Raw genomic sequence first — 23,016 nt, forward strand, 5'->3', positions numbered from 1 at the left:
TGCAAGTATCCTCTAGGCCTGGAGAGTCATTCTTGGTGGGATTCAAACTGCTGTGTGACTTTGACATGCAGAGGGTGAGGCTTGGAAACAGCAGTAAAATTTGTCCCAGCCCCACAGTGTTAATCTTTGTTTTGGGTTTTTCTTTAGAAAACCAGGCTCACAGCCTCATCTGATCTGTGAAGATGTATTTGAGTGAAGGTTTCCGCTAATAGTTCTTTTCGCTCCTCGTTTCTCATGTTGTGGTCTCACCACAGTGCTTTTGCCATCACTGCAACCCTGAATAAGGGTATGGCGTGCCTTTCCTGCTGTGCTTTTTGAGAAGGGCTCAATTCATAGAGAGTTTACATGGGCAGCTGCTGAAATATTTTGTATGCTGGTTTCTCTGAGCATTCCAGCAAATTGGCTCAGAATCCCCTTCCTGCAGTACTTGATGGTGCAGATACTCCTCGTTAGGGACCTGACAAGCGGCATTCCTGCCCTCCCTCCTCGGGGGTGAAGAAGTGGTTACGGAGAGGTTTCAGTTTACTCTCACGCAGTTACACGTCACACGACTCCTCCATGTGTGAGCTGAATTCACACGGGCTTCTCTCTTTTTTTGAACTAGACTGTGCATTTCGACTTCAGAAAGCTTAATCTTCTGTGAAGTGTGTTCCTTAAGGGTGGGGATTAGCATTCAGTAATTTTGATGAGAGTTTCCAGTAGCAGATACTGATCATTTTATATCAGTCCCAAGGGCTAGCGATTGATTTTTGGATGAGCTTGAGTGAAAGTTTGAACCAGTGGTTTTCCACTGGAATGTTGAATCACGACAGGTGATGTGAAAGCTTTGTGCCACTGTCACAACCTCAGATTGTAATGTGGGGACTGCGTGCTGCTGATCCTTGCTAGGCTGGCTCTGATTGCCCCTTCCCTCTTCCCAGAGCTTCCACAAATGTCTAGAAGGATTTCCTTGCGTGTGTGTCTCCTTTGGGACTTTTCAATTTCAGTGGAGAGGGACCAAGATCCCTATCCCTGTCTGTAGTGCCCAGTTATTCAGCAGTCCAGCATCCTGTACAGACTCCACTTTAATAAGGATGGAAATAGTTACGATTTTTTCCAGTATCCCTTCTGTGCCTCTCCCATAAACTTTTTTTCTAAAGCAGCCCTTCAGTACTGGTTTCTAGCTGGGAGTTCCCTCTACAGCATGAAGTTTCATCAGGTTTTCTTTAAGTATTGCTGAAGTGTAAGGTGTGATCTTTGTGTTGTGGCACTTGGGATTCCTGCAGGAAGGCTTTACACAGGTGTGGACTTCTAGGTGGGGAATGAGAGGGATATTTGAGGCTGCAGTGATTCCCTGTTCATGTCCCTTAGGCTTTCTGCTTAGGTCTTGACCTTTGTGGAGTGTGAGCTCTCTGTGCCGTAGGAGCCAATTCCTGCATGACAGACCATGCATGGTGTTTCTCCACCCTAAAGGAAATATTTCTAGTGGAATTTTTATGATAGTGCCTGGGGGCCTACATTAAGGGGATAAAAGGTGGTTATTCTAAAACCTTCTCTGAATTCAACTTCATAGGATCCTACCAGGAAGCTACACAGAATCAGTGGAGCTGTGTCACTTTTTCTCTGAAAATCAGACTTCTGCTTCTACAGGTACAGGTAAAGGCTGGCTGGAGATGAGGGTAGGACTGCACCGATTCCAAGGGAGAATCTTCCTCTAGTATTTTTCCTAAAATTCAAAATCTCCTTTGCCTGTCTTCTCCTGAAAATCCTTGGCATTTTTCCCTTCTCTTCCAGCTTTAAGTCATGTGGGAAAGTATAATTTCAGAGGTACTGGCATCAAATGAATTTAATGGGCACAAACAACTTGTATCATTGATTTCTTTCATTAATTCTCAGTTTGAGTTGATTGAAACCTTCGCCATTGTGATGTTTGTGCACAGAATAGCTGTTGTATGGGGTGTGTAAGAGGTCCTGCAAGTTCTGGAGCATGGTCACAACACAGATCTGTCCATCCTTTGTGAGAGAGAGCACCAGGAATAGGGGAGTCAGCCTTATTTTAATGAGTGTCCAGGACAGATCAGGTGTTTTTCAGGCTGGGCACTAATGGTTGTGTCTATGGCAGTAATACAGAGTGATTGGACTGACACTCTGATGCAATCTAACATAAAGGTCTGTGCCATGGTGCTGTGTTTCCTTGCTGTTAGTTCGCTTCTCCAGGGTGAGATGTGGGGCCAAAATGTGAAACTTTGTGGCCTCATTGGGGGGCGGAATTTTGAGTGTCCAATGGCGTTTATAAAGCCAGTGTTTCATGTCTGTCCCTATGCCTTGTGCTGGTTGCTCTTTCACAAAAGAGTTATCACATCTTAAAATAAGATTTTGTTTGAATATCAGGGGTCAGCCTTTACAGGGGTTGGAAATTTGGTCTTCTGGGAATGACAATTGCTGAGATAAATACAAATCTTCAGAAATGTCCAGAGAAAGCTAAAGCAATGTGTTGTAAGGGTACTGCATGCAAAGCCCATGAACCCTTGGCACTAAACTGTAAGACAAGTGTAGGAATAGGGCTTTACAGCCCCATGAAGACTTTGTAGTCAAAGCTAACATGAAAAAGGGCTTCATTTACTATTGGAAATGATGTAAAATAGAATATTGAGAAATTAAAGCCTTGAGAAGGCAGCAGTGATGGTGATAAGCTGGGATAAGTTGTGTGTGATTCTGTGTGCTGAACGTGATAGAGGGAGGGACTCCGTGATTGCCATGGCTAATTTGGGCGTGAGAAGGTGTGCTTAAAGCCTCAGTCAGAGGTGGACGAGCTCCTGCACCCTGGAAGCACTATTCTAGCCTGTGATGTGGTTCAGTCACCACCCTCCCCTCAAACCAGTGTCCCAGCACCGGTACCATTGCACTGCACACCCATTATTCCTGAAAAATGGAATGCTAACCCTCCTCTTCCTTCTGTGCTGCTCCTCCAATGTCGTAGTCATTGGGTCAGGCGGGTGTGGTGCAAGTGCTGCTCTCCTCCGCCTCCTGCTTCCCCTGTTGGAGCCAGGTCCTGCAGGGGCAGGTAGGGACGTGCATCTCTTGCCGGCGCCTCGGTGACTGGACGTGGCTGTGTGAGCTCAGCCTGGTCTGGCAGTTAGCTGTGCCTGGCCTGTGGATATCCCAGGGGAGAGGGGTCGTGGTACTGTCCTGCCGTCACAGGAAGAAGCTGTTTCCTGCAGACCTCTGTGCTGCATCCTGGTGCTGTGCGCTTTGCTCCGGTGTGACCCAGCTCAGCCTCCAGAAAAGCCTCCAGCCTTTTTCTCTTTCCTGAATGGCAGGCTCCTAAAGCCTCCCCTGGAGGTGCATAACTTTGTATAGGGAACTTAATCCTGCCAACTCCAGGTAAGCCTCTTCGCACTTTCTATGGATTTCTTACAGTCTGTTCACATGCTGGTTCAAAACCTTTGCCTTGATACGATGCTTCAGGAGATCCTTTGAGGCAGCTTCTCCCCTGTGCCACAAAGAAAGGCAGAGAACAGAGGAGGCAGTGGGATTTAGGGTTTGATTTTTCCTGAAGTTAAGATGAAGTCAAGATACTGCAGATAGGGGCAGTTCTGAAGGCATACTTTGGCCACACATACCTGTGTTTTGTGATGAGTTGGTCAGCTCACATCCTGCTGGAAAAGCAGTCCATCACCAGCATGAGGAAGATCACGGAGAGCAAGGCTGGGTGCAGAGGTCTGCCCTGGGAGTGTCTTTTGGACTGGTGTAGTGTGTGGCTTGGTCACTCCAGCTGGGAGCCCAGGAAAGATTGCTCCACATGCTGAAGTCCTTGTTTCTGGTCATATATGGGAATTGAGGCTGGCTAAGCCAACTCCCTAGGCAAGTGTTTAGGGATGAGATTCTTCTTTAAGCAGTGACTAAGACCATGATTATTAGTGAATTCTGCACAGCTGACTCTGAGCCCTGTTTGGGACCAGCAGTCGTAGGCTGTGCCAACTGGAAAAGGTCAGCTGAAGCTTGGAGCTGCCTGGGCACACGGCGAGGTGTCTGGTTTGGAGCAAGGAAGAGCCACCCTCAGCTTCAGTAGAAGCAGATGGCTCAGCTTTGCCGCCTGAGCTCATCCAGGAGCAGACACCTTTCATTTCTCAGTGTCAGTGTCTACTCTGGTTTAAGGCAGACACTGGCATGTATGGAAGCTTGTAAGCACACAGGTCTGCATCTCAAAAGAGCTTTTCTGCTCCCCTCTGGGAGTTGAGGAAGAGTCTTGATGGGAAACTTGGTGATGTAAATCTACTCTAAGGAGCTTGAGGATCAGCTGAAGTGGCCAGTGTTCTGCTTGGGCTTTGTGGCAGCAGCCATCTGAGCTGATTTGCAAAGCACTTTCAAAGGCAGTTGTCCTATTTACCTCCTCTCCTCAGTGGAGAGGAATTACCTGTGTCAGCAGAGCTGGGAAGTTATTTTTTAGTTCAGGCTTGGTGGGGAGGAGTATAAATTTGAACTCTGGGTATAACTAGTTAAAGATCTTTCTGGAGCAGAAACACAGCAAAACATTGCAGCTCTCCATCTGGGTGGTAATCCTGAACGGAAGCACAGCCCTTTGGGGAGAATGGTACTACATTAGGAGCTGATGCTGCCAAGCATAATGCTCCAGGTTTTTATCTTCAGCTGGTCTCCTGGACTCAACAGGTTGCCAATGTAGAGGCTGTTGGTGCAGGAAAAGAGGTCTTGCAGTGGCATCTCATTCCATTTGTGGTTGGCAGGCTTTAGAGCAGTCCCTCGCTTAGAAAAGTCACATGAGAAAAGCATTTCATGTATTTTTAGATGTCTTTTAAAGTGGCTTAGTGGCTGAAAAGAAACCTGCGTCAGGTCACTCGCCTGCATGCTGCAGTTTGCCCAGAAGTGCTCGAGTGGACTATTAATGTGGAATAGATCCAGTCAGAGACTTCTGCTGTAAGGGAATTGCTCTGCCTGCTACCAGGATGCAGCTGGCTGTGGGAGGTGACCGTAGCTCTCAGTATGTGCTGCTTAGATGCTGCTTAGGACAATTGTGGGAAATGAATGGGAGATGTCCAGCTGAACTCAGTTTAATTTCTCTTTATCTTTGGAATTGTTTGGGTTTTCCTTGGTGTCTTTGTGTGGTGTTCTTGCCTGGCACAGTTTATTGCAGTGTCCAAGCTTGGTGTGCTCAGCTTCCCAGTTGGTTTAAACTGGTGCTGCTGGCAGAAGAGGTCCTGCCTTTCCCTTGTGCTGGTGCAAGGGAGAAGTGGTCCCGCAGACCCCACATCCAGCCCGGAAGCTGAGTCAGATGGAAACTGGCCTCTTGTTTGTCTCTTGTTGCATTCTTTTAATGTGTGTCAGTTCCCACATCCACTTCTCTGTGCATTGTAATTCTTATACCAACACAAAGGGAAGAGAGGAGTGGGATGGGAGAGATGGAAATGCTTCCTTGGGAGGTTACACCAGCTTAAAATTATGAGCTTGCCTGTAATGCTGCCGTGGATCTTCTAGCAGACCAGGTCACATTGCTCTGTGAGGAAGAGGCAGGGAGAAAGCTCAGCCATTACTTTCTCTACAGATCTTGCAAGTCTTTGCCGATGTGGGCTGCTACATACAGCTTGCAGGCCCCATGTTGAGTGATCCTTGAAATCTTTGTGAGCCGCTGAATAGGAGGAGAAGTTCACCGATGTAGGGAGGAAGCATGATGCACTGCCCTGGAGGGTGGAAGTACGACCTGACATCTGGGTTGCACATGAGGTGAGGTTATGGGTGTGTCAGGTGTTTGGTGGCTGGGCTGTCATACCACTGCCTGCCAGCAGAAAATTTTTTTCTAGGAGTCTTGCCCTTTCAGAGTAAGCTGAAAGAATGGGAAACAATGGCAAGTGAGGAGAGCAGGGGACTTGAGAGAAGCCTTCTCTAAAAGCAGCAGTGTTTATGCAACAGCTAACACCAAATATTCATGTGAATAAGACAAGCTGTGATTTTTACCTTGAAGCATCTGGTGAGGTGACCATTCAGTGACAGTGTGTAGGCAGGTGGGCCAAGAGGGCTGGAAAGCTGCAGTTCACTCTCCTTGTTCTCTGAAACAATTTTGACCATAAATGATGAAAGTCTGTGTATAACAAGAGGAGGAGGCAGCCAGACAATATAAAACCCAGGAAAGGCCTCTGTTTTTCCTTATTTACTTGCTAGAGTGCTTACTAATAGAAAGAAGTAACTGAGGGGAGACTGCGGCTTTTCCATCTCTCAAAGCCTTTGACTCAAGGTGCAAGATAGACTTTAATCAAGAGGTAGAAACTTCAGGGACCTGTGATCAGGTCTCACTAGATGCTGGTGTTCAATATGATGTAGGCATGGTTAAGGACATAATCTAAAATACAAATGTTGAGCTTTTTGGTGTGACCAGCTAAACTAAATGAGTATTTAGCAAGTAAATTTGTTTTTCTTGTCCCTGTCACTTAAAAGGAGCGTGGTTGTGTTAAGAGCTCTTCCAAGATGTCTCTGCATCTCACCTAAACCCCAAAGTGCTGCTTAATTTATGCCTCCTCCATTTGAGCCCAGGTTTGTGGAGATGAATTTTAACGGTGACCCTGGAGCCTGACCATGGTGGTTGGTGGTGGGTGTGGCTGGTGAAGGTGCTTCCTGGGGACCCCACAAAACCAGTGCCTTGCCTTGTGTTGCCTGGGCTGGGTTGAAGGCTGGGTGTGTGCTCCTGGACTGAGGCAGATGGACAGCTGCATGTGCCCCTGGCAGGACTGCCTTGTAGGGAGATGTGCTGGCTGTTTCTGGGAAGGCTCCTGAGAGCCTGGCCCACGGGGCTGGGGACATGCACGCCTGGCCTTTTCCCTGGGTACCTTTTAGTGCCTGTATAAATACCAACAGGCTTCAGATGCATTGCAGATTCTAGCCCTTTTTTTAAGCCCGAGTCATAAATAGGTTGGTGCTTGCTTGTGGGTCCGACAGAGCTGTCATTAGAAATGATGTAATGATTAAACTCGGCGTTGTGACGGCTTTCCTGCTGTGCTGCCCTCCTAGGTCTTGTTTTTCTGTTCTCTTCAGGAGCATCACAGGTGCCAGGTGAAATACATTTAGGCCCTGGAAAAAAAGTTAATTTAGCAGAACTCGCTATGAAGTGGTGTTTCTTACGGTGAGACAGACCAGCCACAGTCTGTCTTCTCCTTTTGATGCAGACACTGATTGTGCTCGCTCTGCTTCCCAGGGAGCCCGTCCCGGCTGCAGCACAGCTCTGCACTAGATTTTATAGTTAGTGCTCTTTGGAATAAGTGTCATTTAAAAAGTATCCAGCCAAGAAAGAGCACAAGATGTAATTCCAGTGACGTTTGTGGATTTTTTTGTTTGGATTTTTTTTCTCCAGAAGGACAGTGGTTTCTATTAAAGGGAATTGGCAGCGCCTGGCCTTTAGCCCTGGGCGGGAGATGAGCTTTGAGGGTTCGTCCCTTTGCTGTGGGGCCGAGGTGGTTTTCTGAACTCCTCAAACAGTGTGACGCTCAAATCAAGTAATTCCTTGCACATCTGATATTTTTGTAGTTAACCTGTGAAGCTTTTGTGTACGAAGCAGAGGTCCTGGGAAGGTATGAGAAACAAGCTATTTTTACTCCATCACAAATAGGGCTTGGCATGTTTATTTTAGACTCCGGAGCTACTCAGGCCACTGTGGAGTTTTTTATAGTCTTCTACTGTTACTGTCAGATTAAAAAATCAGCTTGAACTCTGGAAATCACAGGAAAACAGGGTGCCCTGGTGTACTTGGCTCCAGTGAGGCTCTGAGGAAGCTGCAGGGAGGAGTCTCTTGTGTCATGCAGTGTACCAGTCTCGGGGTCTCCTGCATATCAGAGAAGTCTTTTCTGAGCCACCAGCTGTCCGTGGGCTATGTGCCCTTCTATTGCATCAACTGCCCTGCAGAGGAACAGTTCCCTTGCTGGGTGTCCTAACTGGGTCTGTAGAAAGTCCACAGCTGAGTAACTTAAGGAGCTCTGGGGGCAAGAGCAGAGTTTGGCCATGAGGTGAGCAATGCTGCAGCAGGTCATTTGTGCCTCCTGCTCCACAGAAGGTTTGAGTTGCCAGGTCGCCAGCATAGCTTTGAATTTTTTTTTATTTTTTTTTTTGCTGCAGACAAGTTCACGAGGCAGCAGGAGGTGAAATTAATGAGACCGGCTCGTTTTCCTCCTGCCACCAGAGTCTGAAAAGGGAAGGATTTAGGTCAGTCCTGCTCAAAGAGTTGGAGAATGCATGGAGGGCTCCGTCCCTGTCCCTGCATGGCCAACTCCCTGCTCCTGCCAATGTGGTGTGGTTGAGGAGTGTCCCTTTAATTGCAGATGTGCTTTACACATGCACTTCCACCTTCTAAACTCTTTATCCTGATTTATTATTAGAAGTAATGAAAAGTGTGGCCAGTGGTGTGTTCACGCCATGGTGGTGGCATGCATGGTGTCCAGCGGTGGGTCAGCATTGTGCAAATGTGTAACACAAGCAGCACAGGTTGTCTCTGCCCACGCAGGCTTAACCTCACCACCATGGTGCCTGGTCAGCAGCCAGCCTTGACCTCTGGGCTGGACTGGGCTGGGAGATCCTGCTGAGGCCTGAGCTGATCCAGCCCTTTGGGGTGCAGGCTGGAGCCACAGCCGATCCAAGAGGCTGCAATGTATATCGTGAAGCAGCACTCCACCAAGAAGCCAGTCGAGTTATTGACTGTTTAATTGATTTGCTAATAAACAGCACTGATACTAATTTACAGTTAGAGCATTTTTCACACTTGGGATTCTAAAGCTCATAATTATTACTGCTAAATCTGACAAATGGCACTGCTGCTGAATGGCAGATCTGTCACCCTTCCTTCCCATGGCACTCTGTGTTAGTGTACAAATCCACCCCAGTTTGCCCTCCAAAAGCAAGTCTTTTGGCCACAGACCAGATGGAGAGTCCAGTGGGTTCTCTGGGGCATTCCCTGGCATCCTGGGATATTCAGTCTTCTCCTTAGGGTCATGGCTGTCCCTAGGTGCCCCTGCTCCTACAACAGGAAGGTTGACCCTCCTTTGTTTTCTACATTACACCTTGTTCTCCATTTTTTTCCTATTTCAGGACTCATCTCTTCATTTTCACTTTCCCTCCCCTTCTTTGCCCAGACTCCTAAGTAACAGGCCTTCATTACTTTCTGCTCATTGCTTTAAACTCTGCTGCATCCATACCCAAACCTGGTGTTTGTGCTACATAGGAAGTTTCATCTCTCAGCCTTACCTGACTCGATGTCACCTCGGTGGCCTTGCCAGTCCCCACACTCCTACAATTATGTGGTGTGTGTTGGCTACCCTACATCAAAGACAAAAGTCCCTAATACAAATCACTGCATTTCAGCCTCAATTCCTCTCCCCGTGTCCAATTAAGCAGTTTCTTAGGTGCAATCTGCATACCAGTGTAGGAAATCAACATTTTTCACAGTTTTTAGGTTTATCCTGCAGCTGCCATGGCTCCTGGTGGAGATCCCAGCTAGCCATGGCCAGCAGTGCTCCACGAGGACCTCCTGCTCACAGCTGTCCCTGAAGAATTTACAGCCTAAGCTGTAAGGATGGAAAAGGAGATAGAGGGGTCATGTAGCCCTGATGAGCAGTCACAGAGCTCCTCCAAGCTGATTTAGCTGATAGTGGTGAGGAACACTGGCAGGCACTTACCTGCCCCAGGTACCTGGCCTGGCAGGCATGTGTTCTCCCCAGCTCCCCACAGCACTGATGGAGATTACTGCAGTACCCCGGGGCTGTTTTCCCCCTCTCAGTTTCAAGAGCTTGATGAGCAGGAGGAGTTTGTGGTGAGGATTGGGCTGTCAGCTTGGTTGTTATCTGTTCGGTTGACTTAAGTCTGGCTTTCAAAAATAGGTAAGGCAGCCAGGCTCGGAGTGTCTGGTGTGTTCTCCAAACAAAACATAAGCTTGGCCACAGCGCTGTGTGTTTTGGATCAAGCAGGCCTGAATTTATTTGTCAATATTAATATTTGTGTACTGTAAAGCGCCAGTGGAAGTCTGTGCTCTGAAGGTTAAGCTGTGTTTTGTTGGTATCTGGTGCTCAAGGACCTATATCCATAATGGGATGAGAGCTGGGGAGCAGGATCCGCCCTTAGCCATACCCTGCTGTTTGCTGATGCTTTGGACCTTCCAAAAGCACAGCTGCTGTGTCTGGGTTTTCCCTTCTGCAAGGGGTTCAATATCCCTGTGAATACAGTGTGTTTGGATTGAAGTGCATGGCTTGAGGTCTCTGTGCAGACAGGATACCCAGCCTAGGACAGAGGATGATCCATTTTCCCTGTGCATGCTTCTTTGCCATGTCTTTAGAAGAGCAGGACCTTTGGGGAGCTTTGGCATGTCTGCAGTGTAGTTGGCTTGTTACGTGCAGTACTTGTGTCCTGGCAGCCCTGTGCACTGCTCAAATGGAGCTCCCAGAAATTGCTGCCAGTGGAACGTACTGTGGCTTTGTCCATGACAAAAATACCTAGTTCTTGAGAGAGTTACTTTGCATGCAGAGTTACTGGTGTATTTTCTTTTGCTTATTGGCCTGTAAAAAAAGGGGGGGTTTGGAAGATAGATTTGAAAATAAACCCATTGTTGTTGATGTGTGAATAAAAATGTTTTAATCCACAGGACTTGATGTATTGTTAGAGACCTGATATTATAATACAGAATAAATGTGTTTGTAGAAAAGTACCTAAAAAAAACCCAACAGTGTTTCTGTGCCATACCCTTAGTAGTGCAGCACAGTTTTAAAAATCAGCAGCAGTTTTGACTGGCAGCCTGCAGGTTTAAAATGTGAAGCATTGCACTGAACTTGACTAATACAATAAATTTTGAGGCAAAGTGATTTAAAATATTTATTTATAGAAAATATTCTCAGGGGCTGGAATGCAACTACACTAACGCTTAAAATACTGCTGGAAGAATTGTATGGCTGGTCAGCGTTTGTTTTTCAAACTCTGTTTTCAACTCTTCCAAATGTTTCCATAGGTGTTTTGGACAGCTTTTCACTGGCGTGCTGCAGCCCTGAGCTGCTGCCAGCAGACTGGGAGAGCCAGTGTGACAGAAGGGCTCTGTGCTGAGCCCCCCACCTCAAGAAACTTGCTGCTCTTGCCCGACAGTCCCCAGGATCCAGGGAGGGCTGTGCTCTCCTTCCCCACCTGGCATGGATCCCTTTCCCCGGGACAGGTGCAGCTGTGTGCTTCACCTTTGTTGCCAGAAGAATTCAGCCCTTCTGCCAAATGGCCTCATTCTTCCTTTCCTGGGATGATCCAGCCTGTCCCCTGCTGAAATGGCCCTTCCCAGGGTTCTCAGTGCCATGGCCTCTCCTCCCATGGCTCAGAGTGGCCACACTTGTCCTCCTCATGCACTCTTGAGCAATTTGCTTTATTTCTTTTTATTTTCCATATTTGCTGTACTGGCTTCATCCTGGCTTTTCCCATCCTCCTGATTTCCTCAAAACTGGGAACATGTCAGGTGCATTTTTTCAACAGAATAGTCCTAAGGGCAACTCTTAAGTAATCCTTTTGAGGAAGAGGAAACTAGAAGGGTTGGGGGAGAGTGTCTATAACCACCTTATCGCTTGCAGCCTCGAGACCTGGCAGGAGCTGAAATCGATGTGTGTGTCACTCCCGCAGAATAAACAGCCTTGCGAGGACTTTGGCAAGTGGAGCCAGAGCCGTCTTTCTGAGGCCATGGTGTAGTTTGTTTTCTGGGACAAGACTACTTAGACATCTGGATTGCATTGGGGATTTTAGGGGAAAGTTAAATTACTAGTTTGCTGTGAATGGAGACTGACTCTGATTGCTTTGCGAGTATGCTTTTGCCAGCTCACTGCTGCATGGGCTCAATCCACGTTCTCGTGCTTCAGAAAGACAAACAGCAACTGTGGAGGCTGTTGGCCATGTCCTGGGAACAGGGGGCTGAGCAGACCTTTCCTGACCTTCTGGTGCACTGAGAAAACATGCTCATTTTATGGGCAGTTAATTTATAGAAAGTTCCTGTTTAAATTTCCTCCAAGGGCCGTAAAAACAGAGGACAGCTGCATGCATTACCCGGCTAATCAAATGCTGCTCACCCCTGGCTTGCCCTCCCCCTCACCACCTCTAACTTCGGGCTCCTTCATATGAGAAAGTGTGGCAGCTTTGGGAAATACCCTCAAAAACTGTCTGGGAAGCTGTGCTGCAGAGAGGTGCCTGGTGCTCCCAGGGTTTGGGGTGTCCTTTCTGAGCCACAGCTCTCAGGCCTGGGCTCTTCCCCAGGAGAATCCAGATCAGTCAGATTTTGTATCGCACTCCCTGATTTATAAAGGCTCTGCTGCGCTCTCTGCCCTAAGGAGTGGTGCTGCCTGCCGTGGAAATATCCACCCTGGGCTGAAATAAAAACTATGTTCACATTTTATTCCTCTTCCAGGCGTGGGGAAAGCTGTGATTGTTTCCTGCTGCCTCCTCCCTCCTTCCCCAAGGACTGCAAATAAGTAGAACCTCATAGATTTGTTTGCAGTTATGTGTGAGTTCACCTTTTGGTGAAAGGAAATCACTTTAGATGGGCTCTGGGGCACCCGAGCTCTAGGAACCTGACTTTGCCTTGGCTCCTTGCAGCAACCAGCCTGATAGGATTTCAGTATGGGTATGTGCTCTCATAAATTTGATCCTAATAGCTAATTTTGATCTACTTTGACAGAGAGGTTGGGAACTTAGACACCGAATCTCTTGAGAGCGCCTCAGAGCTGCTTTTTCCTCTTCTGACAACAAGCAGGCTCATGTTCCACCCTCTGCTGTAATTGTACCAGTTTATTTTCCGTCACCAACTCACTGTGTTAAAACTAGTGATGAAAAGGAGAAACTTCTAGCCTAAGTCCAGGACTGAAAACCAGAACTAAACTCCTGTTCTCCCAGCAGTATCTGCTGCTGCTCCAAACAGCTGTCCTGCTCGCTCTCCCTGCTGCCTGTGCTCGTCAGCTGCAGGGAAGACAGCAGAGCCATCTCCCTTTTGGAGAAGCCGGTGTGTTTTCACCCTTATCTCCCTTGTGTTCTAGGGAGTGGTTGACCAGTGAAGAAAATTACTTTGGCTGTGTTGCTGGAGGCTGCAGATTTTTTTGGAGCCCCCTGCTTTATCTGCCAGGAATTTAATAGAGGTACGATGGCAGAAAGAGCAAAGGTGAGCACGTAACACCCATTACAAGTTTCTTAACCTGCAAGGGCTCCTGCAATAAACCCCTTCAGCAGATTGCCCAGTGTGATGCAAAAAAACTGGCCTGATGTCTCTAAATTTTGTTTAAGCTGGGGCCTGTTTCCCTTCCTTTAAATCTCCTCTGCAGCAGTTGGGGAAAAAATGCTGCAGAAAGAAATGCCAGGAATGTGAACAGCAGGTGGGGACTGGCAGATGTACTTATCAATCACGACAGGCTGACGAGTGGTTTATTCCTCTAAAGAGCTACTGTTTGCCTCCAGCTTGGTTTACTCCTGTCCTGTCCAACTCCCTCCAGTCTTCACCAAGGTTCAAGTTAAGAGCAGGGTGGATTTCCCAGTTTTCTGGAGCATGCCATGCTCCTTTCAGGTCTCCCTGCTTCAGGAGGCCAGAAGAAGGGGAGGGTGGGGGCAGACCCTGTAAATCACACTGGAAGAGTTGCAGCAGCACACCTCATCACTAACATGCTACATCTCAGGGATGGGATTTGGGAAATCTTGCTTCAATGGTGTCCAAGCAGAAGACAGACTCAATTAGTTAATTGAATTTGCTGCACTGTTGCTTTTCAAAACATTACTTCATATCTCAGAGGAGTCTAGAGTGATTTCAGTGGACAAAACTGTATTTTAAGGAGGTGTTGCTTTGAGATCACTTGCATTTTTGACACTGGGATTGCAGATCTGCACCTGTGAAAAGGCGAGTAGGTTCCCTCTGGTCATCGGGGCTTCAGAGAGATTGAGCCATGGTTTGCTGTGGCTGCTCCTGATTTTTTGAGCACTTTTCACTTCATATGGAAATGCCTCTTTGTAGCAGGGCAACCGTATTTACATGAAATAACAGGCTGAATGGCGAAAGGCCTTTATCTGTTGATCTCTAAGCAGCTTTCCGGGGAGTGTTGGCAGTGTATGTTACAAGCAGAGCAAACCTGCCGTCGCAAACGACATAATGGATGCTTTTCCCTCCGAGCTTTCATTCTGGCTGTTGTGCTTGTGTCAGAATACGTGTGTTCTCCCAGTGCTTTGGATCCCCTCCATTTCTGTGCGCTGGTCCTTGCAAAGCCCAGGATAAGCTATAGGCTTGCAGGTGATGTGATTAGACCTTTCCTTCAATGGCTTGCAGGTATTTTCCCTGGCTACTTCAGCCGGTGTGGATCTTGCTGTTGTCTGCAGTGCTCCAGGCACACAGCTCCAGTTCTCAGTGATTTGCCTTTGCAGGGACGTTGCTGATGTAGATAGTTGATATCTTTAAGAAAAATGAAGCCACATCTGCCCCAAGCCTTCTTATCAGTCTTTCTTCAGATTGTTTCTTGGTTTTGTGAAAGAGCAGTGGAAGAAAGAAATAGTTTTCCCAAGGAATAAGCATAGTGAGAATAAGGGAGCAGGCCAGACTATGGCACAGCATAAAGATCTCAGAAACATCGCCTTTTCTAGCAGCAAAATGCTGTTTTCAAACTCTGCTCACAGGACACCACCTTGGGTAAAGGGGGCTTGTGTTGGGAGGTGCTGCCTTCAGGTTTTACAGCAGTTCAGCAGCAGTTGAAGCAACAATTCCAGTCACAGTGCCATTCCCATTGCTACCTGACTGCATCCTGCCTGCATCCTGCCTGGAGCACCTTGCCCCTGGTCTGTGGACTCTGGCATCCAGCCTGCTCCCACTGCCCCGTGCAACTGCAGCCCTGCCCAGCTCCCAACGGGAAGTGGGTCAGCTGGTGAGGAATGTTCCCATGGAGCTGCCTTCAAGGGGAGTTGTCGAGCGGAGGCTGTGCCGGAGCAGGGCGTAGCGGCAGGAACCAGCGAGCACAGCACGCACCTCCAGATGCCACGAGCCACACAGCACATTCCCGAGGAGCTGCCTCCCACTTGCAGTGATTTGGCCAGAGCTCCCTCGTGCAGGATTTTCCCAAATCAGCTCCCATTTGGAATGGATTCAGGCTCATGTTCTGGGTGTGGGGTGGCCTGCTTTAGCTGCTGAGGGAGTTTAGCCTCCACAGGGCTGCGTGGAGCAGCAGTGTCTGGGTGGCACCGGTCTCACTACCTGCCACTGAGACTGTCTGGAGTCGAGTTTAACTCTTGAACTTAACTGCTCGCACTGGAATTTCCCATGCCGAATTTCCATGCTGTGTCCCAGCCTCAGGCTTTGTTTCAGCTTTTCAGCAGAAGCAGTTCAGCCATTTCCAAGAGTTAAAGGATTTTTTAAAAAAGTTTTATTTTGTCACTATTTAAAAACCAAGCAGCCCCTAGCTGGTTGTGTTTAGAGGTGCTTGGGCTCGCACAAAGGCTGCATGGAAGGTGGCAGCCCCGGGCTCTGATTGCAATGGATGTGCCATCTCCCCTCCCAGCAAAATGCCCTATATCTTATGGATCTTATCAGGTTACAGGCGTCTGCAAGGCTCCCAGTTTACCAATGCTTTGTAGACTGGTTTTCATAAATCCTGTCCATCCAGGACCTCCTCCAGCCTGGGGCCAGAGGGGCTGAATGATTGCTGGGAGCGGGAGGGAGGTGCTGCCACTGCCACCATCCCAGTGCTGGGAGCAGGATCCAGTCTCCTGGTCTGCTTGCTGACAGTCATTGATGGGTGATGTCTCAAAGGCAGAGAGAAGCTGGAGTCGGGTGGAGAAAAGCAGTAAACTGTGATACTTGCTGGGACCAGGTCACAGACAACCTTAATTCTCAGGTATTCTGACTTTTTAACTCATTATTTGTAGCCTTGAAGTTTTAGGTGTTGCCTGTGTTACCTAGAGCAGCGTCATACTCTGTTGAGAGAGGTGGTTTTAGACTCAACCTACAGCAGTGAGCGATGTTCCTGGCTGGCATAAGGTCTTGAGGAATTAGTGAGAGGCAGTCTGATTGCTGTTGCATGCAGTAGGTGCAGTAGGAGGACTCGTCATTACCTTTGAAAGCTTTTTTTTAATTATTTCTGTTTGGAAGGTGTCTCAGATTTGTAACCTGGATTTGTTTGCTCTGAACAGTTGACTGCGGTGATGCTGTGTTGTGGACACTGTTGTGGTCCCTGATCAGAGAGCTGCTAAGTGAGTGCTTGGTGACTGTAACTAATAAGCCAGGTTATTTTTGGCATAGTCTCTCTGCTTTATAAGGGATGGACTAAGCTGCTAAAACCACATTTTCCCCCAACAACCCTTTATGAAGCTCAAAAGGGGCTAATCCAGAGATGCTCTTCAGAGGTGGGCTGTGGTGGAGATCCTGGCTATGCTATAATTCAGTTTTTATTTTTGAACTTCAAGCCCAGCTCCTCCAGGTGAGGAAATGAGGATTATGACCAGGCTTTGTAGCTGGCTCAGCCAAATTACTTGTAAGTCCCCTGCCCACATCTGGACCATTCTGTATCCTCCAAACGCTGTACAAGGTGGAACAAGGTCCTGCAGGACTGACCTGATCTCATCACTGAACTAACAATCTGCTAAAGACAGTGAGCCAAGGAAATACTATATAAGCACTGAAGTTAATAAAAGCAAAGCAAAGCTTTGGTGCATGTCGTTGGGTACCTAATTGCTGCGCTTGCCACCTGGGGATTGCAATTGCTCTCCCGGCTCTGGAACCTGAATGGGATGTACTGTGATAAGCAGTTTAATTGTTTCCCCACATCTGCAGCAGCTCTGTGAAGCGAAGGCAGGCTGAACACACCTTCAGAGTTTCACAGTCTCCCTGCAACTCCAAGACTGCCTTTTTTCCTGAGGTGCTCGTGCATCTCTCTCCATACAGCCCTTATGCTCTTACTAAACTGTTTATGTTCTCCTGTGCTGTTTGATAGCAGTGAGCCCTCTGGTTTTTCTGGGAAGTGTTTCAGACTTACAAAGATGTAGGTGCAGCCATAGGAATGTGACTATGAGGACAGCAAGGATAGTCCAGTGGTACTAAGTAACGTGATGCCCTCTTAAACTAATTACTGGGATTTGGGCATCGCATTAGTAATGAAGGTCAGGCGAGTGCTGAGCCGAAATCAAAGTGAGAGTGACTGGGGGGGTGGATTCAGAAGTGATTAAGGACAGATGCATTTGTCTGCTGTTACAAGCTCTCAGGAACACTTAGGACTGTTGTGGGTGGCTGTTGGCTGGGAAGTGGGGCTGTTGTCATTTCTCTCCCGAGGTCATCAGCACAGACTGTGCCTGGGGCTGGGCTCTGCTCTGTTCTGGGTGCCTCAAGGCAGAGAGGGTGTTTCTGTGAGAGCTGAGCTCCAAGTAGTGGAAATACGAGCATAGAAGCACTGCTGTTACAAAGGGTCAGAGTACATCTAACTTGGCTAAGATGTGTAGGTGAGTGTGGGTTTTGGATGTCCAAAGCACACACAGTGAACAAGAAAAGATGATGCTTGGCTCAGAGAGGATCAAACTATTACAAAATCCAGCTGAGTGCTGGTTTAATTTTCCGTGTTGCCTCAGAATGGCATCTGACTGTTTTCCTTGAGCATACATTGGAGCGCTGATGACTTTGCCCCCATTCTTGGGATTCTTGCAGAAGGAGTCATCCCATGCTCCACTGTGTTTCTTTGCACTAGGAAAGAAGTCAGTACAGGATTTTTCCCATTTTATTTCATTTTCTCTCTTTATAGCTTAAATTCATGTTTTAATCTGTCCACTTCAGTTGCCACAGCTGCTGCCATCTTGCATGTCAGTGTGCAGCTGTGAGTCCACACTGCTGTCCCTTCACAGCCATCCAAATTGTCACCTAGGAAGCTGTGGGACACGGTGTCATAGGGCTGGGCAAGCGGCTTTGGTCTCCTGTGTAAACTGCAATTGCAAGTCAAAATAGGGGGTGCAGCCTGTGCTCACACTATTTGAAATACACTGTAATTTAGGGCTTTTTTCCTCATAAACATTCAGGTTTTGCTTCCAACATCTCTGACCTGTACAAGATGGAGGAGGGGAAAACTTACTGTTTTTTTCTGCTGTGGCTAAACCTCAGGGCCATTTCTTGAGGTCTGATACCAGATACCATGCCAGCTGCTTAACTGTTGCAAATGTGTTGCACTGTGCAGGCTCTCTGCTCACAGAAGGAAAACTTAAGTTTTCTTTATCTCGTCCTTGCAGTTTCTCTACCTCCTCTTTCTCCTGTGAATGCTCTTTACCCAATTTGTCCTTGGGTCCCAGTTTTAAATAACTTGTCTGGTGTCTGAGCAGGACAGTTTGATCCTATTTTTATGTCCTTTGGACTTTTTTGTTTGTGGAATTTGGGATAAGGGAATGGCAGGATGTTTGTGTTGAAATTGCTGCAGGGGGATTGCTTGGAGCAACCCTTGAAACTTCTTTGTGTGAGAGAGGAGCAGGTTACCCTGCACAGTATTTAGTCAACCTGGCTTTGTGCTGTCAGGGTTGTTTCTCATTCAGGCCAGATCCTGAATGCATGATTCCTTGTGTAAGGAATGAGTTTGAGCTGTGATTGAATGTGTCCTGTTATCTGTATGGATGGGGCAGAATGTTAGTATTTTAAAAAAAGCCTAAATCTCACTGATACTCATTGCAGTGAGTAAGTCTGGTCTCGCCTTGACATAAGTGAACTTGTCTCTTGATTTCTCAATTCCAGAGCAGGGTGGGGAGAAAAGCTGGAGCTATGATGAGCAGCTCCAGTCTTCCCTGCTCCTGGCTGAAGCCATTGAGGCCATGGTCAAAACCAGATGAGGGTTATTTTATAATTACACAGTGGAGGTAAACAAGATAATTTAGCTCAAATATAATGCAGTGAAATTAATGCATCAGGAATGTGATGCAGACTCTGTTAGTGTCTGGTCTTTTAAGGTGCTCATTTTGCTTTTAATTTAAATCAGTCTTCCTGCACCAGAGCAGGAAGTTGGGAAGCAGATGGACCTGTGAAGCCATGCACTGTCCTTCTGGCTCAGTAAACTTGTGCTCTTGGAGATCTCTTGCTTTTGGACTTGCCCTCTGAAGAAAAGGGTGGCCAGCTTGGGCCAGAGATGACTGTGAGGAACAGACAGTGTCAACTGAAGCAGTCCAGCCCTTCACTCCTGGTCTCCAGGAAAAGAAGGCATCTATAAAAATGTGCACCTGCAGGAAGAGGTTATTCATGTGATGGCTTTTAGTGACTCCTGAATTTCTGCAGGTTTAAGGGAGTGTGTTGCCCAGCTGGAAGCTGCTGATCTTCAGAGAGTTAATTCCTCCTTCAGAAGCTTTTTCTGCCTCTGTGACATGGGAGCAATGCTGCTTCATTTTGTAGCTTTCCCATTTTATGGTTGATGGTTAAACTTGGAACATTTCTATCTCCTTCTGCCAAGAAGCATTTAGAGCAGTTTTCATGAGAAACATTAAAAGTTGGAGGTCCACAGCTGATGCCCTGGCTGCTCTGCATCAGTCACTGGGGGGTAAATATATTTAAATGAAGAGCTGTGGCAGTTTTGCTAGCTGAGTAATAAATCAGGGCTGAGAAACTCCATGAAGTTGAATCTTAATGCCTTGGCTTAGAGTTGCAGGGTGGGGTGGTAAAGCTGATGGAATGGCGGGATGTTTCTAAACAGAATGTGCCTGCCCTTAGTTACGCTGCCACAAAGAACATAAATACTGCTGCATACGCAGCTGAAGGCTGAAAATGGCTTTTTGTTGGTGCTGCTTTCCTTGGTTCCTGTCTCCGCTTAATGTCAGTTGTTTGTGCTTTACATCCCCTTGGTAGCAGCAGCAGGTAGGGGAGAGAGCCAAAGCTTTGCCTTCCATTCCTGTGTTTAGTGCCTCAACCCTGGCACTGTGACACCAACCTGTAGGAAATTATAGTGCTTGAGCACTTTCAAGGACCTGCTAGAAATATTTCATTATCTGAGGAATTTTGTGGAATACCCAGAAGGTGATTATAAACCCTTGGAATGTGGCTGTGTCTCCACAAAGCACTCCAGCCAAACAGCATTTTGAAGTGACTGGAGTTGAAACCTCCACCAACACTTTCTTCTTTTCAGATTTGGGTTTGGTGCCTGCAGCCCTCAGGCTGTGTGTTCCTGGCACTGGAGGATCCCCTGCCCAAGCTGCCCACACTTGAGTGCTCCTGCTTCAGTACCATTAACAAAGCCAGTGCTTGCGTGATGGCTGTAGTGCCAGCATGTCTTAGGGAGGCCCAAAAGCTTTTCTAGTGATAAAAAAGCACAGGCAAGGGTCCTGCCTACAAGCTTGCTGACCAGGCTCAGGTGTAAGACCAGAGATGGAGCCTCAGGATGGTTTCCTTCAGAGCAGGATTTTGTAGTTTGATCAAGTTTCCTAAGAAGGTGATTTGCAGAACAGCCCTGCTTGTCAGTGTGTCTTTCACCCCTCTCGTAGCTTCTGTTTGGTAATTTGACAGAAGGGAACTCGTACCTTATTTATTTAAATTAAAGAAAGAAAATGTAGACAACAGGTGGGTGGAAGAGTCTTGGCTAAAAAGAGACTGAAACTTACCTCCCTCCTCTATGTGACCCATTCAACATGTAATATGCTCCAAAACTCCAGATTTCCTGCCTTGCTGAACTTAGGAGTTTATCCCTCAGGGTCTTTCTCTTTTTGTAAGGATTCTTTAGTACTTATTAAAACAAAATGTCCAGTGGAACCTTCCTCTCTAGTTAGGATATTCGTTGTTTCTCTTCCATGTGGATTCTCTGAAGCCTCATAAAGGGTTTTGTTCAGCCTTTAATTCAATTAAGAAATCAAGCAAGAGATGTAAATCTTTTTAGCCTCATTGGTTTCAGTGCTCATGACTACAGCTGTAAAGAACATCTCCTGCACGGTACAGCTGAGCAGCTTAGGGAGGGAGTGTTTTTCCAGTCTGAGATTTCAAGTGCTGCTGGAGGCTTGTGACTGATTTTTTCCCTTTGGAGCAAGGGGCAAAGGAAAGGCTGCAGTCACCTGTCGGTGGTGGTGGCTTGGTTTCAACCTGTTTCTGAAGCAGCAGAAAGCTCCTCTTTGATAGAAACCCACTTTGCAGCTCGGTGACTTCTATCAAAGGTCATTAACGGGTGTGAATTAGACTCGGAACAGCTGGTGGATGGTGAGTGATACCAGGGGACAGGACACACAGTGGTGACTGTCACGCCAGCTGCTCCTGCACATGTCCTTTGGCACTTGCTGGGGAGAGACCTGCCTGCTCATGGGCACAAGGTCGGGCTCTCATGTCTCGTAGTCCTCACATTTAAAAGTGACATCTTGTGTTTTACTTCTTGTGTCCATGTGCTTTCTTGCCTTGTCACCAGGTGCCTCAGCTGTCAGCCCGGTGTCTTCTGTCCCAGCTCTTCTGCAGGGTGGGATGGCTTCTGCTAAAATGCTTTTCTGTATTGCCATGGCCTTCATTGCAGAATGAGTGATGAATTCAGCATGATACAAAACTTTCCTTATTAAAGAGAAAGTTGGAATCAAAACTCTGTATTTTATCTTGGTGCCTTGAGCTCTGTTTTTTATTAAACCTTGGAAACATAAAATATTGCATGTGTGTGTGTGTGTATATATAGATATATATACACAGACATCTGTTGTGTTTATCTTCAAAATATGCATTTTAATGCAATTTGTATGGAAGGAGATCTTAGTCCCATCTTTTTTTTTCTATAAACTTTTCTAGTTTAATTTCCTGTGGATTTTAGTACTAGCTTTAGCTTACATTCCCTTAAACAGAGAATGAAATATTAAGATTTTTACACACTCTCACTGTTTCCAGACAAAACCAGGAGTTATAAGCAGAGTTTTAGGGGCTTGCTCTGGCTGGCTGTGCACTGGAAACCCAAGTGAAGCCAATGCCATGTTAGAGTGCGTGCCCTGAGGCAGACAGACCCTTGCTCTGCCCTGCTGCAGATGTATATTTAGCCTATATGCCCTTTCCAATAACAGCCAGGAGAAGATGCCTGGAGAGGAATGCGAGTCATCATTTCCCTGAATGCCATCCCGGGATCAAGTACTGCTTGAGCCAGAAATGCTGCCTTGGTAACTCTGCCTTCTATAAAATTGTCTGCCCCACCCCTTTTTTTTTTTAAACCCACATAAAGTTTAAACCTTTATGTTCATGACCCCATTGGATCCTTAAGCAAACCCATTTTGTTTGGGTTAGTTTGGCTTCTGGTCCTTTTATTAGAGGAGAGCGTGGGTTCTTGTTCCCCATCTCCCTAGTGCCCCAGTGCATCCCACTTTGTTTTCTTCCAGCTTCCTTCAGGAAGGATGCATTTTATACCTTTGATTCTCATCACTTTTCTCAGCCAGCTTTCCCTTGAGATGGGGCCAGCTCACAGGATACAGGAGGTGTGAGGTGGCACTGGTGAAGCTGTCCCCCCGCTTTGGCTTGGTGGTGGATGTTCATATCCTAATTTTTCCTGGATGCTGGCAGCAAGCAAATGACAGTTCTACCTGGCTGCAATGTTTGTAATTACAGGGGGAAAAAAGATCTCTGAGGCCTTCTAAATACTCAGATAGTATCTGAGTTTCCTTTCAACTGAATGCACTTGAAGATACGATCTGAGTTGGCTGTCTGGGAATAACAAAGTGGAGGAAGGGATTGATTGTGGTTACTGAAACTTTCATCAAAGAGTCAGGAGCATTGCCTAGCCAAAATCTGCAGCTGCTGGCCACTGCCACAGGTCAGGCACAGCGGACACTCAAGACATGGCTCGAGCACAAGGCAAGCAGCACACAGAGGCTGCAAGGGGCTAGTCCAGCAGGGTGGGTGAGCAGGGGACATCCAGATGGTCTTCCAGCAAATCTGTCAGGTCAGCATGGAAATGGTTGAGAGGCACTTGTGGGTACCATACTCATCCCTCCTGCCTCCCTTCCCCAGGGCTGCAGGAGGCTGGGGAAGGTGCTGCCTCCAGAACAAGTCTTACCATAGCACCTTGCACAGGAAATGTGCCCGTGTTCTGTGTCCAGCTGGCAAAAGGGGTCTGGTGT

General features: G+C 47.2%; 1 protein-coding gene across 4 annotated transcripts in view; it reads left to right on the forward strand.

The window, feature by feature from the left end:
• DAG1 (dystroglycan 1) overlaps positions 1-23,016 on the forward strand; it is a 49,912-nt gene that overhangs the window by 4,527 nt on the left and 22,369 nt on the right. Inside the window, exon 2 of one of the 4 annotated variants that reach the window (XM_085072971.1) lies at positions 1,553-1,635. The exons of 2 other annotated variants lie outside the window; for them this stretch is intronic. The gene's annotated coding sequence lies outside the window, so the exon portion shown is untranslated. The remainder of the gene's footprint in view (positions 1-1,552; positions 1,636-23,016) is intronic. One more of the 4 variants, XM_085072972.1, reaches the window with a different exon arrangement.

This window comes from Lichenostomus cassidix, chromosome 12 (assembly GCF_008360975.1).
Source record: "Lichenostomus cassidix isolate B80296 chromosome 12, HeHo_3.0, whole genome shotgun sequence".
In the NCBI taxonomy this organism is placed as follows: Eukaryota; Metazoa; Chordata; class Aves; order Passeriformes; family Meliphagidae; genus Lichenostomus; species Lichenostomus cassidix.